Genomic DNA, 13988 nt, shown 5'->3' with positions numbered 1-13988 from the left:
GACTCCGTGAAACTACCCTTGATCTCAAAGCCAAACTCACTTGTGTAGAACAGCAGAGTGTGGATTGGTGCAATGCAGGAGGCAAGGTTACCTTAAAATGGTAATAGTTCTGGTTAAAAAGTTTTCAGTTGAGGCAGGCACCCTACCCATTTAGTGAAGATCAGTAAAAGGAAAAGGCAAGAGAGCTGGGCCCTTTTAATTAGGGGGGAAAGGTATGCAAGGGGGTAGGGAATGTGAGTGAGGTTTCTAAAAATTATGTACGATGTGGTGGAATCAGAGCTGAAAGGGATCTTCTCGAGATGCCATATTGTCCAGACCCTGCTTAGTGCAGAATCCACAATGCAGGACATTCACACCATCCATTTAAAGCACCATCCATTTATACTACTTGAACAGTCATGGCTTCCTTCAAAGAATTCTAGGAACTGCTGCTTACCACCCCCCACCCCCACAGAGCTATAATTCCCAGCACCTTTAAAAAACGATTGCTCCTAGGATCTTTGAAGGAAGCTGGAAGGACAGATCCTGAAGCTGAGGCTCCAATACTTTGGCCACCTCATGAGAAGAGAAGACTCCCTGGGAAAGACCCTGATGCTGGGAAAGATTGAGGGCACAAGGAGAAGGGGACGACAGAGGACAAGATGGTTGGACAGTGTTCTCAAAGCTACCAACATGAGTTTGACCAAACTGCGGGAGGCAGTGCAAGACAGGAGTGCCTGGCGTGCTCTGATCCATGGGGTCACGAAGAGTCGGACACGACTAAACGACTAAACAACAACAACATGACTGTTCAAGTGGTATAAAAGTAGGTAGTGTGGATGTCACCTACCACCAGTGCCAAATTTACGTATAAGCTAAACAAGCTATAGCTTAGGGCCCCACTCTTGGGGGCCCCAAAAAATTTAAAGGGAAAAAAACTGGATGTACATTTCCAAAATAGAAGATAAAAAAACAAATAAAATAAAACCTACATACAGCAACAGTGTTTTGTGTTGTGTAGGCTCCTATGATGTAAGTAATAGGCCCCGCCTGCTAGCCGGCTCCCTAAAATATCACTGGTTTGCTCATTTCTATATATAGGGTGCCTACATTCTGCAAGTGCAAATGGCTTTAGATACCTATTAGGTTCATAAATTACCATATAGCATATATTCAACACAAAAAACAGTGACAATTTGTTGTTGACAAAGGACAGCTGGACATATAAATTACAGGCCCCATCACAGTACCTTCAGTAGCTTAGGGCCTCATCAAACCTAAATCTGAGAGCCAGTGTGGTGTAGTGGTTAAGAGTGGTAGACTCGTAATCTGGGGAACCGAGTTCGCATGGGCTAGTCACACTTCTCTGAAGTCTCTCAGCCCCACCCACCTCACAGGGTGTCTGTTGTGGGGGAGGAAGGGAAAGGAGAATGTTAGCCGCTTTGAGACTCCTTCGGGTAGTGATAAAGCGGGATATCAAATCCAAACTCTTCTTCTTCTAAATCTGGCCCTGCCTATCACAACCCTGACCAGTCACCATCCACCTTTTGTGAATGACAGCCCATCACCTTCTGCAGCAGGGGGAAGTGATAAGATTCCCTCCCTCTTTCAAAACTTTAGAAACAGAGGGCATCTAATAAAGCTTACTGGTGGGAGAATCAGGATGAAAGGAAGCACTCTCATGACCTCACAGTGCTGTGATGATAGTGCTTGGATTGGCAGGCTCTGATGGAGGAAGAAAAAACAGGCAGAGGGAGGAAATGAACTGGAGGAGGTGGGGAATCTCCTCTTTCCACCTGGATTTCAGTCACTTTGGAAGGAAGAGCAAAGATGCTCTTGACTCTGACCTTCCTACAGAGCCCCCAGTGGAGGCTGGGGAGGGCTGAGGCTGAAACAGAGATGGCAGCGAATGTAGAGGAGCCTGAAGATAAAGGTGCAATCTCGTTGGCCAGAACCAGAAGCCACCTTTGCAGACAGGAGAAAGCCTACCCACACTGACAGAGCATGCACAAGGAAAGTGAATGCATCATGCCTCGTCTTTAAACGCTTGGCAGGAGAAGCAGGGAAACTTGTTGGGACATCTTGGGTGCTTCTGTTGAGTTCTGAATTTCTTGCCCTGCTCTTGAACTCCTGAATTGTTACTCCTGTGTCTGCTGCTGAGTCTGTACCGTTAGTTGTCTGAATGAATAAAACTATTTAAATGATTTCTTATGTAAAAATGATGTAAATCATTTCATATATGTACAGTAGGTGCACTCCCCAATTCCCTGAAAGGCTTTGGGGGAGCATAGCATTTCCTTGTTATTATTGTGTTTCCATGCTTCAAGGAATGCCATAGAACCTCGTTCTGCTGCGTTTTACATGAAGGCAAGATTAGCGGCTCATTCCCCTGAAACGTTCAAAACCGAACAATTCGCTTTAGGTTTGATATTTTGCTAGAATTATAAAACAATTTGCTTTGGGTATGGTATTTTGCTGGAATTATTAAACAAACAATGTAGTCTCTTATGTGGTAATAAGAAAATCCATGTCAAAGGATTTGTGAGAAGGTGCAGTCAAAAAGAAGAGCACAGCGCCTCAAATCTGTGGCTAACTGATAAAACTATTTCAGGGGCTGCAGCCTCCAGGCCTCTCAATAAACCTTGTTTATTATAATGGCAGCAGTTCAGTGCCTTGGGACTAATTCTTAAAGACAAAGCATTTTATTCCGTAAATGTGGAAGGCTGTCTCAGGCAGGTAAGGATTCTTTGTGGCAACATAAGGACAAATCTGTAATGGATGCTTTAGTTGAGATTCCTGCATTTGGGTTCCTTCAAACTTTACAATTCTATGATTCTTTGAAATCCACAGGACTGAAGTGACTCAGGGCTCTCAAATATTCAATAAACATTGCTCCAAATATCCAAGGAAGAATACATTGGTCTCTTCTGTGATGTCTCTGCACACAGAGTATGCAAAATTTACCCCTATACATTCCCATTTTAGTGGTAATTACAATATGGCAGTCACATGTACCAAGACAGTTAATTAAAATTGACACCACACAAGTAGATGGTATAGTTATGATCATATCAGTTAAGTTTGGGCAGTATTTTGAATGTTTTAAATTGCCATTTAAATAATAATCTATCCAGTGGTACATTTTGAAGTGAAGGAACTAAGCATGGAATGCCCCAAATGCCAACTTTATTAGGATTGCTATTTTTGCAATGGCATCCAATTGTCCTGGGAGTAAGCGCCAGGGAGAAGCGCTTATTTCTTACTCTACCGGTTGAACTGGTAATGCCTATTAACAAAAGATCTTCATCTAGCGTAAATGCAACCTTTATCTTTTAATTAAAAATGCAAACAATATTGCAAAAAAGCGTTACCATTTGAGCTGCCTGCATGAAGCAGAAGCCACATCAAACACACACACAAAAGTATCTAGCCTCTGCTTACCGATTTTCCACATTCTTTCTCTGACTTCTTCTACACTAATCTGTCACAAACAAACTTGAAATACCCATCATCTCCTACACTTGCCAAAACAAGGAAGACCCCAGCACGCCGACATCATTGTTGGAGCTCTGAAAGAAAGTTCTGAATGGCCTCCCCCTGTGTTCCCTCTCCACTAACACTGTTATATTCACTTGGTTTTACTTAGGTTTTGAGATGCCGTTGTATTTGGGCACCATTAGACACTTATATGGGATGCGGGTGGCGCTGTGGTTTACAGAGCCTAGGGCTTGCCAATCAGAAGGTCGGTGGTTCGAATCCCCGCGACGGGGTGAGCTCAGTCCCAGCTCCTGCCAACTTACAGTTCGAAAGCATGTCAAAGTGCAAGTAGATAAATAGGTACCGCTCCGGCGGGAAGGTAAACAGCATTTCAGTGCACTGCTCTGGTTAGCCAGAAGCGGCTTAGTCATGCTGGCCACATGACCCGGAAGCTTTCTGCAGACAAACGTCGGCTCCCTCGACCAGTGAAGCGAGATGAGTGCTGTAACAGAGCGCTGCAACCCCAGAGTTGTCCGTGACTGGACTTAATGGTCAGGGGTCCCTTTACCTTTACCTTTGGACACTTATACAGTGAACTCATTTTGATTTCATGGAGACAATTCAGTTAAAAGTGCATTTGTCGTTGTATTAATAGGATATGATGAGGTAGGATTTCAAAGGCGCCAGTTACTGGCTGTGGCAAATAACTGCAAGGGTCTCCTAAGGGGTTGCCAAGTGCTTCAGATACATGGGGTCTCATGTTTCCTTGATGTCTTCATGGTGAATAGAGAGAAAACAGCTCCACCAATTAACTTCCATCCTGATGTGTCAGTTCAATAGTTTAACTTCGCTACTTCATGACCACCTAGGGTAAGAAATCCGTGTTATAGGGAAAAGGCTGTTCTCAGCTTTTCAGCGGCGATTAACAGTTCCAAGATATCAGACCTTACAGAAAGAACACTATTAAATCCACAAATCTCTTTGGGAGATTTCAGTTGTTTTATTAGGGATAATTTTCCATGCCCTTGAAGTCCTGAACTATATTCAAGGTACTAATAAAATTCCTGGATTTACAGGCATTGGGAGACCACAAAAACACAGAGCCAATAAAATTCTTAGAACTCTCTAAAATGTGTCTGATGTATGTTTCCTCTGATGTGGAGAAGTCGCGGTATATAAATAGTTCACTGGGTCCCCTTTAACATGTAGCATTGATGCTTTGTGCAAGGCACATCTCTCTCATTCATAAATATTTGAGTCCTTTTCAAACTCATGAAATTGCAGCCTCCCACATGGCTGTAAACATATATATACAGTAAGCCTGCAACTAACTAACATTAAATAACTAACATTTAACTGGTGTGCATTCAGCTTTATGCGCTTGGCAAAAAGATTATTAAAAAAGAAATCAAAAAGGGGGGCATCCTGGCGGATGTCCAGGAAAATAGACTTTACCCACAGATGTGCTCAATGTATTTTGAGTATGCATGATTTTGGTGTTAGTTGCGATCCCCAGACTATAATCCCTATTTATGTTGAGGGTCTACTGTAATTAAAGATCTAGACTGTAGTTGCCTAAGAAATGTCATTGATGCTCATAGCTGCCAAGTTATCCCTTTTTTTAAGGGATTTTCCCTTATGCTGAATAGGCTTCCTCGCGAGAAAAGGGAAAACTTGGCAGCTATGTTGATGCTAATAATGACCTCAAGTTTTACCAGGTATTAATACAGGAACACACACGGGGGGGGGGGGGGCTGGACCAGTTTACCTGAAAAACCATATTACTCTCCTTGGTAAGAGCATTAAGATCAGCAAATAGAACCCAGTTAGTTTTGCCCTGCACTTGAACTTTCCGATCTAATTGTTCTAAAGGTTTTTTCTGCTTTAATTGTTAAGCTTTATAATGGGTTTGTTTCATTGTAATTTAATGTCTTGATGGATTGTTGTATCATGCATTTTAATGATGTGTGGATATTTCGCAATTGATTTTATACTTGCACGCCATTTAGAAGCCGTTTTGGCATGTAAGCAGCTAACTGTGTATGTAAAGGTAAAGGTAAAGGGACCCCTGACCATTAGGTCCAGTCGTGACCGACTCTGGGGTTGCGCGCTCATCTCGCATTATTGGCCGAGGGAGCCGGCGTATAGCTTCCAGGTCATGTGGCCAGCATGACTAAGCCGCTTCTGGCGAACCAGAGCAGCACATGGAAACGCCGTTTACCTTCTCGCTGTAGCGGTTCCTATTTATCTACTTGCATTTTGAGGTGCTTTCGAACTGCTAGGTTGGCAGGAGCTGGGACCAAGCAACGGGAGCTCACCCCGTCACAGGGATTCAAACCGCCGACCTTCTGATCAGCAAGCCCTAGGCTCAGTGGTTTAACCCACAGCACCACCTGGGTCCCCCAACTGTGTATGTAGCTATATTTTAATTCTTTCTCTAATGTGCTTTGCCTTGTTGGTATTAGTTTCTGCATTTGTATTAGTTTAAAGATGGCGGTGCTGTGGAATTGTAAACCAGGTGTGGTGAACCTGAGGTCCTCCAGCTGTCATTGTGCTGCTGTTCCCATCACCCTCGAGCATTGGTCATGTTGCCTGAGGCTGATGGGAACTGCAGTCCAACAACATCTGGGTGTCCATAGGTTCCCTGTCCCTGCTGTAGACTAAAGTAAAAATGCATGGAGGCGTCACTGCTATACCACAGGAAGGAACCTGGCTTTGTTTTAATCAGCGCATTACTAATAGCAGCTTCGAGTTAGATTTCTATAGCCTTTATTACGTGCAATGGGAACTTATTCATGAAAGCAGACCATAGTTATATGCAAAGTGGTTAATGCCTTCCAAACAAACCAGGATTTGTAAGCCACCTTTAAACAGTTGTTTCCCTTACTGGCTTGTTTGAAAGCCATTGACCATGGTTTAATGATTCATATGTAACAGGAAACTATGGTTAATCATGTAATGTGGCATATTAAGTGAATAATTGATCATTTAAATGTGGACAGAATGTCCAGTGGCTTAGTATCCTCAGTGTTCCCAGAAATAATTGCAGTACTGACTTACTCTGTTGTGACAGAGCATGTGGTTAAAGAGGTGCCAAACTAGGTGTGTCATTAAATTAATTTTTGCATATAATATACTGCTTTAAATGCAAACAACATCAGCTGTAGTTGGGTGGTAATTATCAAGAACACAGCAGATTAGGACTGGGAATGTAACCCTTTCCTCTGTAGCTGCAATCCTACAGAAATTCCCTCCTTAAGTGAGGTCCCTAAACTAGTCTGCTGGCCATGGGCAACCATACTATTAGCCCCCCAGGAGGGATGGCAATTGGTGCAAATTGAAGCTTTCTCCTGGGACTACTACCACCTTCTGTCTGTGGATTTTCAGTGGACTACATCATGGGTGGCTGGCAGGATTTTTAAAAGTCTGACCCATTCACTCCCCTCTTGTAATGGCTACCTTTAGAACACACACACACACACACACACCCATGTTAAATTCATTCACACATCTAATGCCACCTCTGCTTTGGCTCTGAGTGGCAAACATACAAGCGAGAGTAAAGAGGTGGAGACAACTGCCTGAGGCATCCCATTAAATGCCATTCACCATCTCCTCCTCCTCCTCCTCCTCCTCCTCCTCCTCCTCCTCCTCCTCCTCCCACCCTGTTGGGTTTACTGCCTCTGTAGCAGTGGCAACTATAAATTCCTGCCCCAACAATGCCTCACTCTGAAGAAGGACCCTCAGAGGCCTGAGACCCAGGAATTCCAATCAGGCAGAAATGGCCTTGGTGTGGTCCACAGGAGCACTCTTCTGCAACAGCAAATGCTTTCTGATGTTTAAACTGTATTTGCCACTCTGAATAATCAGTCTCACTCTGAGGAAGGACACTGTCTGAGACTAGTGTCTCAGTTGCCTAATTGGAGGGCCGACCTTTGTGGAGGCTCAGGGACAACAGTGGGAGATGGGTGCAGGATCAAACTAGCCCTGAAAAACCACACTAATTCAGAATCAGGCCTGCGTCCTTATGGATAGCCCTACTCTTTGATCTGCTTAGGGTCTCATGGCATGTTCTGATAAACAGCCTCGGCTCAGTATACCTGAAGGAGTGTCTCCACCCCCCATCGTTCTACCCAGACACTGAGGTCCAGCGCCGAGGGCCTTCTGGCGGTTCCCTCACTGCAAGAAGTGAGGTTAAAGGGAACCAGGCAGAGGGCCTTCTCGGTAGTGGCGCCCGCCCTGTGGAACGCCCTCCCATCAGATGCCAAGGAAATAAACAACTATCTGACTTTTAGAAAACATCTGAAGGGAAGTTTTTAATGTTTGGTCGTGTTTTTAATATTCTATTGGGAGTCACCCATAGTGGGCAGGGTAATAATAATAATAATAATAATAATAATAATAATGCAATTAGCAGTCACATTGTGGGTTTTAATTTTTTTAATGATACCATGACAGAAGAGCAAAGACTTAACCCTCCCCCCTGCATGTTGTGGTGCCAATGGCAATCACTCCCCACCCATGCTTAATATTTAACTTTCAGAAACCTGTCATCATTTCTAAACACACATCTGGTTTGAACCTTAAATCTATCCATTTGGTTTGTTGGTCACACTAAATTGTGATGGAATGTCAAAAGGCAGTGTGAACTCCATTATTACATGTAGGCATGCGTCTAGATTTTGTAAAGGTTTTGAATGGAGCTTAAATAGCAAAGGAGTTTATTTTGAATTCTCTGTACAGCAGTAAATTTCACCTCCATTTGCACAGTGGAATGCAACACGTCCATTGTGTTCCGCATAAAGAGGCCAATTCCTTGGTCATTACAAGAAGGAAGCAGTAACTTAATTATGATCCTTTAGAACAGAACCTCCTATGTGTGACAGTATAAGGTTAATAAAAGGGCTTTCCCTCCACCCTCGTATCCCTTTTGCCTCCTAAAAATCTTCTAATTGAAATAAAAATTAAAGCGAACACGCAAAGGGATAAAAGAAAGAAAGAACACTCAAGAACTCTCATTTGCAAAGATTTAAATGCACAGCCACAGAGCTGAGCTCTCTGCTTGAACTTTCAGTGCAGCCATAAATAAAACTGTGTTTCAGTGCAAGTTGCCGGCCACAGACAAATGGCTTTGGAGTTTTGTCAAGTGTAAAGAAAACTCACTCAGGCTGCAATGTACAAGGCCCAATGCTTTTTTCAATGATGGGGCGGATGCCAGAAGTGGACATTCAACATCTGTCCCATTTTGTTACATAATCAGAAAGCTATGCAGACTAGAAATGCAGGCAGATAAAATGGGACGACAAGCTCTCCACAATACCACTGGGCTGGATTAGTTGGACTAAACCAATTTATATCGTCAACACAATTTGGATTTGTGCTGGAGATTCCAATGATGGCATTTACAATGAAAGAACCCTGAGTTTGGATTGCGGCTGGCAAAGTTGCTTAATTAACTTCATTGCACTTCCCAAACTTATTTTTCGTTTTTGCTAAGATGCATGCAACTCTACTCAGAGAATTAAAATGACCTTGTACAGATTAAAAAAATAGAATTCCGACAATGCTGCTGAAGAAGGAAATAGATATTACATTTTAAAAGGTTACTCTTGGCATATATAGCAACTGAAAATTAAAACGGCCCTAGAAAGGGGCTGTCAGGTTCCCATGTCCCAAACTCACAACACCAGCTCTTATTCAAGAGTGAAGAAGATATTTTTATTCAGGCTAATAGGGGTACAGGTTCAGCATACCTTCCATATTCCAAGGTATGTGAGCGATCATAGAATCGGACCCTGGGGACATCTAGTCCAACCCCCTGTGATGCAGGGATCTCAAATAAAGCATCTGTGACAGATGGCCATCCAACCTCTGCTTAAAAACCTCCAAGGAAGGAGAGTCCACAACCTCCTAAGGGAGTCTCTTCCACTGTCAAACAGCTTTTGCTATCAGAAAGTTCTTCCTGATGTTTAGTTGGAATCTCCTTTCTTGTAGCTTGAAGCCATTGGTACAGGTCTTACCCTCTGGATCAGGAGAAAGCAAGCTTGCTCCATCCTCCATGTGACAGCCCTTTAGGTAGATATTTGAAGATGGCTATCATATCTCCTCTCAGCCCCTTCTTTCCCAGGATAAACATACCCAACTCCCTCAACAGTTCCTCATAAGGCTTGGTTTCCAGATGCTTGGTTGCCCTCCTCTAGAATAATAATAATAATTATATATATATATATATATATATATATATATATATATATATATATATAATACCCCGCCCATCTGGCTGAGTCTCCCCAGCCACTCTGGGCGGCTCAGATTGAATATTAAAACAATGCAACATTGAATATTAAAAGCTTCCCTAAACAGGGCTGCCTTCAGATGCCTTTTAAAATTAGGATAGCTGCTTATTTCCTTGACATCTGATGGAAGGACGTTCCACAGGGTGGGTTCTGCTACCGAGAAGGCCCTCTGCCTGGTTCCCTGTAACCTCACTTCTCGCAATGAGGGAACTGCCAGAAGGCCCTCGGCGCTGGATCTCAGTGACTGGGCTGAACGGTGGGGGTGGAGACGCTCCTTCAGGTATACAGGACCAGGGTCGTTTAGGACTTTAAAGGTCAACACCAACACTTTGAATTGTACTCGGAAACGTACTGGGAGCCAGTGTAGATCTCTCAGGACCGGTGTTATGTGGTCCCGGCGGCCGCTCCCAGTCACCAGTCTAGCTGCCGCATTCTGGATTAGTTGCAGTTTCCGGGTCACCTTCAAAGGTAGCCCCACGTAGAGAGCATTGCAGTAATCGAAGCGGGAGATAACCAGAGCATGCACCACTCTGGTGAGACAGTCCACCGGCAGGTAGGGTCTCAGCCTGCGTACCAGATGGAGCTGATAGACAGCTGCCCTGGATACAGAATTGACCTGCGCCTCCATGGACAGCTGTGAGTCCAAAATTACTCCCAGGCTGCGCACCTGGTGCTTCAGGGGCACAGTTACCCCATTCAGGACCAGGGAGTCCTCCACACCTGCCCGCCTCCTGTCCCCCAAAAACAGTACTTCTGTCTTGTCAGGATTCAACCTCAATCTGTTAGCCGCCATCCATCCTCCAACCGCCTCCAGGCACTCACACAGGACCTTCACTGCCTTCACTGGTTCTGATCTGAAAGAGAGGTAGAGCTGGGTATCGTCCGCATACTGATGAACACCCAGCCCAAACCCCCTGATGATCTCTCCCAGCGGCTGCATGTAGATGTTAACACACACATTCCAGCTTGTCAATATCCTTCTTAAATTGGGGCATCCAGAACTGGAAGCAGATAATCATAATCATAATGTTAGTATTTATATCCTACTCATTTGTAGTTGAACACATTCCCAGTATCTAAATATACTCAGGTAAACTAAGAAAGAGATATAAAACACTTTATTGTCGAGCATGACAACACTTTGGAAGCACCTTCTTGTCTCCATTCAACATTTTTGTTAACAAACCTCAACGGTGAGACCCAGATTCCAAATAGAACTGTTCACAATGCTGAAGAATTTGCACAAGTATCTAAGCATGGTCACACAACAACTACCGTATCTGTAGTTAATGAGGAAGGAACATCCAGATCCCCCAAAGTAAGGATGTTACATATAAATAAGTTATTCTCCTCCCATTTGTACAACTGTTAATAAAATCAAGGCTAACCCACCAAGCTTCACACTGAATCTCCTTTCCTTTGTACCCAAGGTTTTAAGTGTGCCTCATTCATATTCAATAGCTGTCATTCTCAGTATATTAATTGAGCTTTACTGTGCTACAGTTCTCAGGTTTCACTAGTTCATACTTTTGAGATGGTTTTGCATCTTTGATGATTATGAAAATAGACAGCAGTTAATCAGTTCAGCTTTTTAAAAGGAAAACTTTGATGTTTCCCCCAGATTCTTATTATTCTCCTGGGTTTGTTTGTTTGAAGTGCCATAGAAGCTAGAATCTATTAAATGCATGATCAGTCTGGCAACTACACGAATGGAAGCATTTAAAGGACTCAGTGACATCCATCCAAATTTTGAAGGTGAATCAGCTATTTAAAATAAACCTGTTAACAAAGGCTACAGGTAAATAACAAACGATGGACCAGAAATATAAGCCACAACTTTAATGAAACAAATGAAGAAACATTGACATGCAGAAGTCATGATACAGAAGACATGAGAGCATAAGAAGTGTTGCGCTGAAGAGACAAAATAGACATCTTCTCCAGCAACTTGCGTTCCACAATCACCAATGAAATGCTTCTGGGAATTTCACAAAAAAGGGCACAAGTGAAATTTGTTTGTTTTATGACATTTGTGTGCTGCACCCTGTTCTCTGGGTGGTTTGCAATACATAAGAATAAAAACAAACTAAATGCAAAATAAAATAAAATTATTTTAAAACTGCTGGCTTTATTTATATTTTGATAATTTTTATGTCAATTCATTTTTAATGTTTGCTATATTTTAATTAATTTGTTGTTGTTGTTGTTGTTGTTGTTGTTGTTGTTGTTGTTGTTGTTGTTATTTAGATTTCCACACACACATCCCAAGGCAATGTACAAAATGCAGGAAAAAAAGCCTTAAAAAAGCTAAAAACACAAAAAAACAGAAGCCATTTTTTAAATAAATAAATAAGTAAATACAAAGTGCACCCAAGGAAGAGACCTATTCATCTTGTTGGGTATACTTTCTATTTTTATTTTATTTTTTGGCTTCTCTTTTTGTGTTGTGTTTAGCTGTTTTTTGGCTGTTTTTACTGCATTTTGTACATTGCCTTGGGATGTGTGTGTGGGAAGAAGAAGACGAAGAAGACGAAGATGAAGATGAAGAAGAAGAAGAAGGAGGAGGAGGAGGAGGAAGAAGAAGAAGAAGAAGGCATAGACCTATTCATCTTGTTGGGATAGCTTGTCAGAACAAAAATGTCTTCAGTTGTGTCTGGAAAGTGTAGATAGTGGATGCCTGCCGTAGCTCAACAAGGCTGCTGTTTCACAGAACAGGAATGGCCATACTCAATTTTACTGTGCTCCCAGCTACTTTGGAGTGGGCTTCAGAGATCTGAGTTTCAATGTAAACTCCTTAACTGTTGTCATTCAAATGGTATATCAACTTTCTAATGTAAAGAAAAATAAATAGATGTTGGGGGAGGGCCATGTAGACCTGCCCCTGAGTTGATCAATAGATGCCTCTTTACATCTATGCAAAGTGCTCAGGGAGTTAACAATTCTTCAGTTATTTCTGTATCACAGAGGAGCATAGCTGCCAAGTTTTCCCTTTTCTCGCGAGGAAGCCTATTCAGCATAAGGGAATTCCCCTTAAAAAAAAGGGAGAACTTGGCAGCTATGCAGAGGAGTGTGATAATGTCTGTCACCAGAGGCAATATGTTTTAAAAAAAACAATCCTAAGGGTGTGATCATAAACAGAATAGGACTTAAGAAACACTTAATAATAGCAAGCAGAGTAGAGCCATCAAACAACCCTCCCCCTTTCCATCCAGTGCTAAATGAATGTTTAAAAGATGTAATATCAAGGAAAAACTGCCAAAAAGGACAAATATTGAAATACATACAAATATTGATAGATCTGGTATCTGGAGACTATGGGGAAATTATTAGGGAATATGGCATGCAATTATATTCAGAGAGTGTCCTTCAGTCTAATTTATAGGTGTACTCAGTGAATTTATAGTATTTCTTTCAGTAAACGTGTTAAAGCAATGGGTTTCATTTGATTCAAAATTACCGAATAATCTTTGAACAGCCTTTCTCATAAAGTATAATGCTGCGGTGTTGGTGAGACTATCTGAGAAAGATGAAAATAAAGATAACCTTTAAAAGGAGGAAATGAAAAGATAAAAGGGAGCTTGTGTGTGTTTGTGTTTTGTTTCCATTGTGCCCCTTTTTCCACGGGTCTCCTGAAGGCAAGTCAACAAATGCAGAGCAGCTGGTCAACAGCAAACCATGCCATCCATGTGATGCATCATTCTGGGGAAAGAAAACAAGGAAGAGAAGGCGGGAGGGTTCAGTTTGAGACCAGAACTCTGTGGTGAGCTCAGTGTGTTGTCTCCGAGAAGCTTGTTTCACTGTGAAAAGCTTTAGGTCAGGGATGGCTGACCTGTAGCCCTCCCTATGTACTGTAGTTGAATTACAGCTCCCTCCCATCATATTTATTGACCATGCTGGCTGGGGCTGATGTTGGATTCCAACAACATCTAGAGGGCCACAGAGGTTAGTCACTCTTGTCTTAACAGAATTCAAGGCAGTTTAAAATTTAGGGATGGGGGGGGAGGGATTAATACAATAAAACACAAGATCATTGTTGAAAGACAGCAGATAAAACCTTAAAATAAGGCAGTGATGCTGCCTTTCCAAAGTTAAAACCTCAATGCTCAAGGCGGCTTACAACATATAAATAAAAATACATAACTACAAACATAGCAAAAGTAGTCATAAACAATAAACAAACCATCCAAAAGTATACAACCAAACTGAACAATTTCCACGTAAATCATAAGATGCAAA

Source organism: Zootoca vivipara, chromosome 5, assembly GCF_963506605.1.
Source record: "Zootoca vivipara chromosome 5, rZooViv1.1, whole genome shotgun sequence".
NCBI classification, from domain to species: Eukaryota; Metazoa; Chordata; class Lepidosauria; order Squamata; family Lacertidae; genus Zootoca; species Zootoca vivipara.
This window is presented reverse-complemented; position numbering follows the sequence as displayed.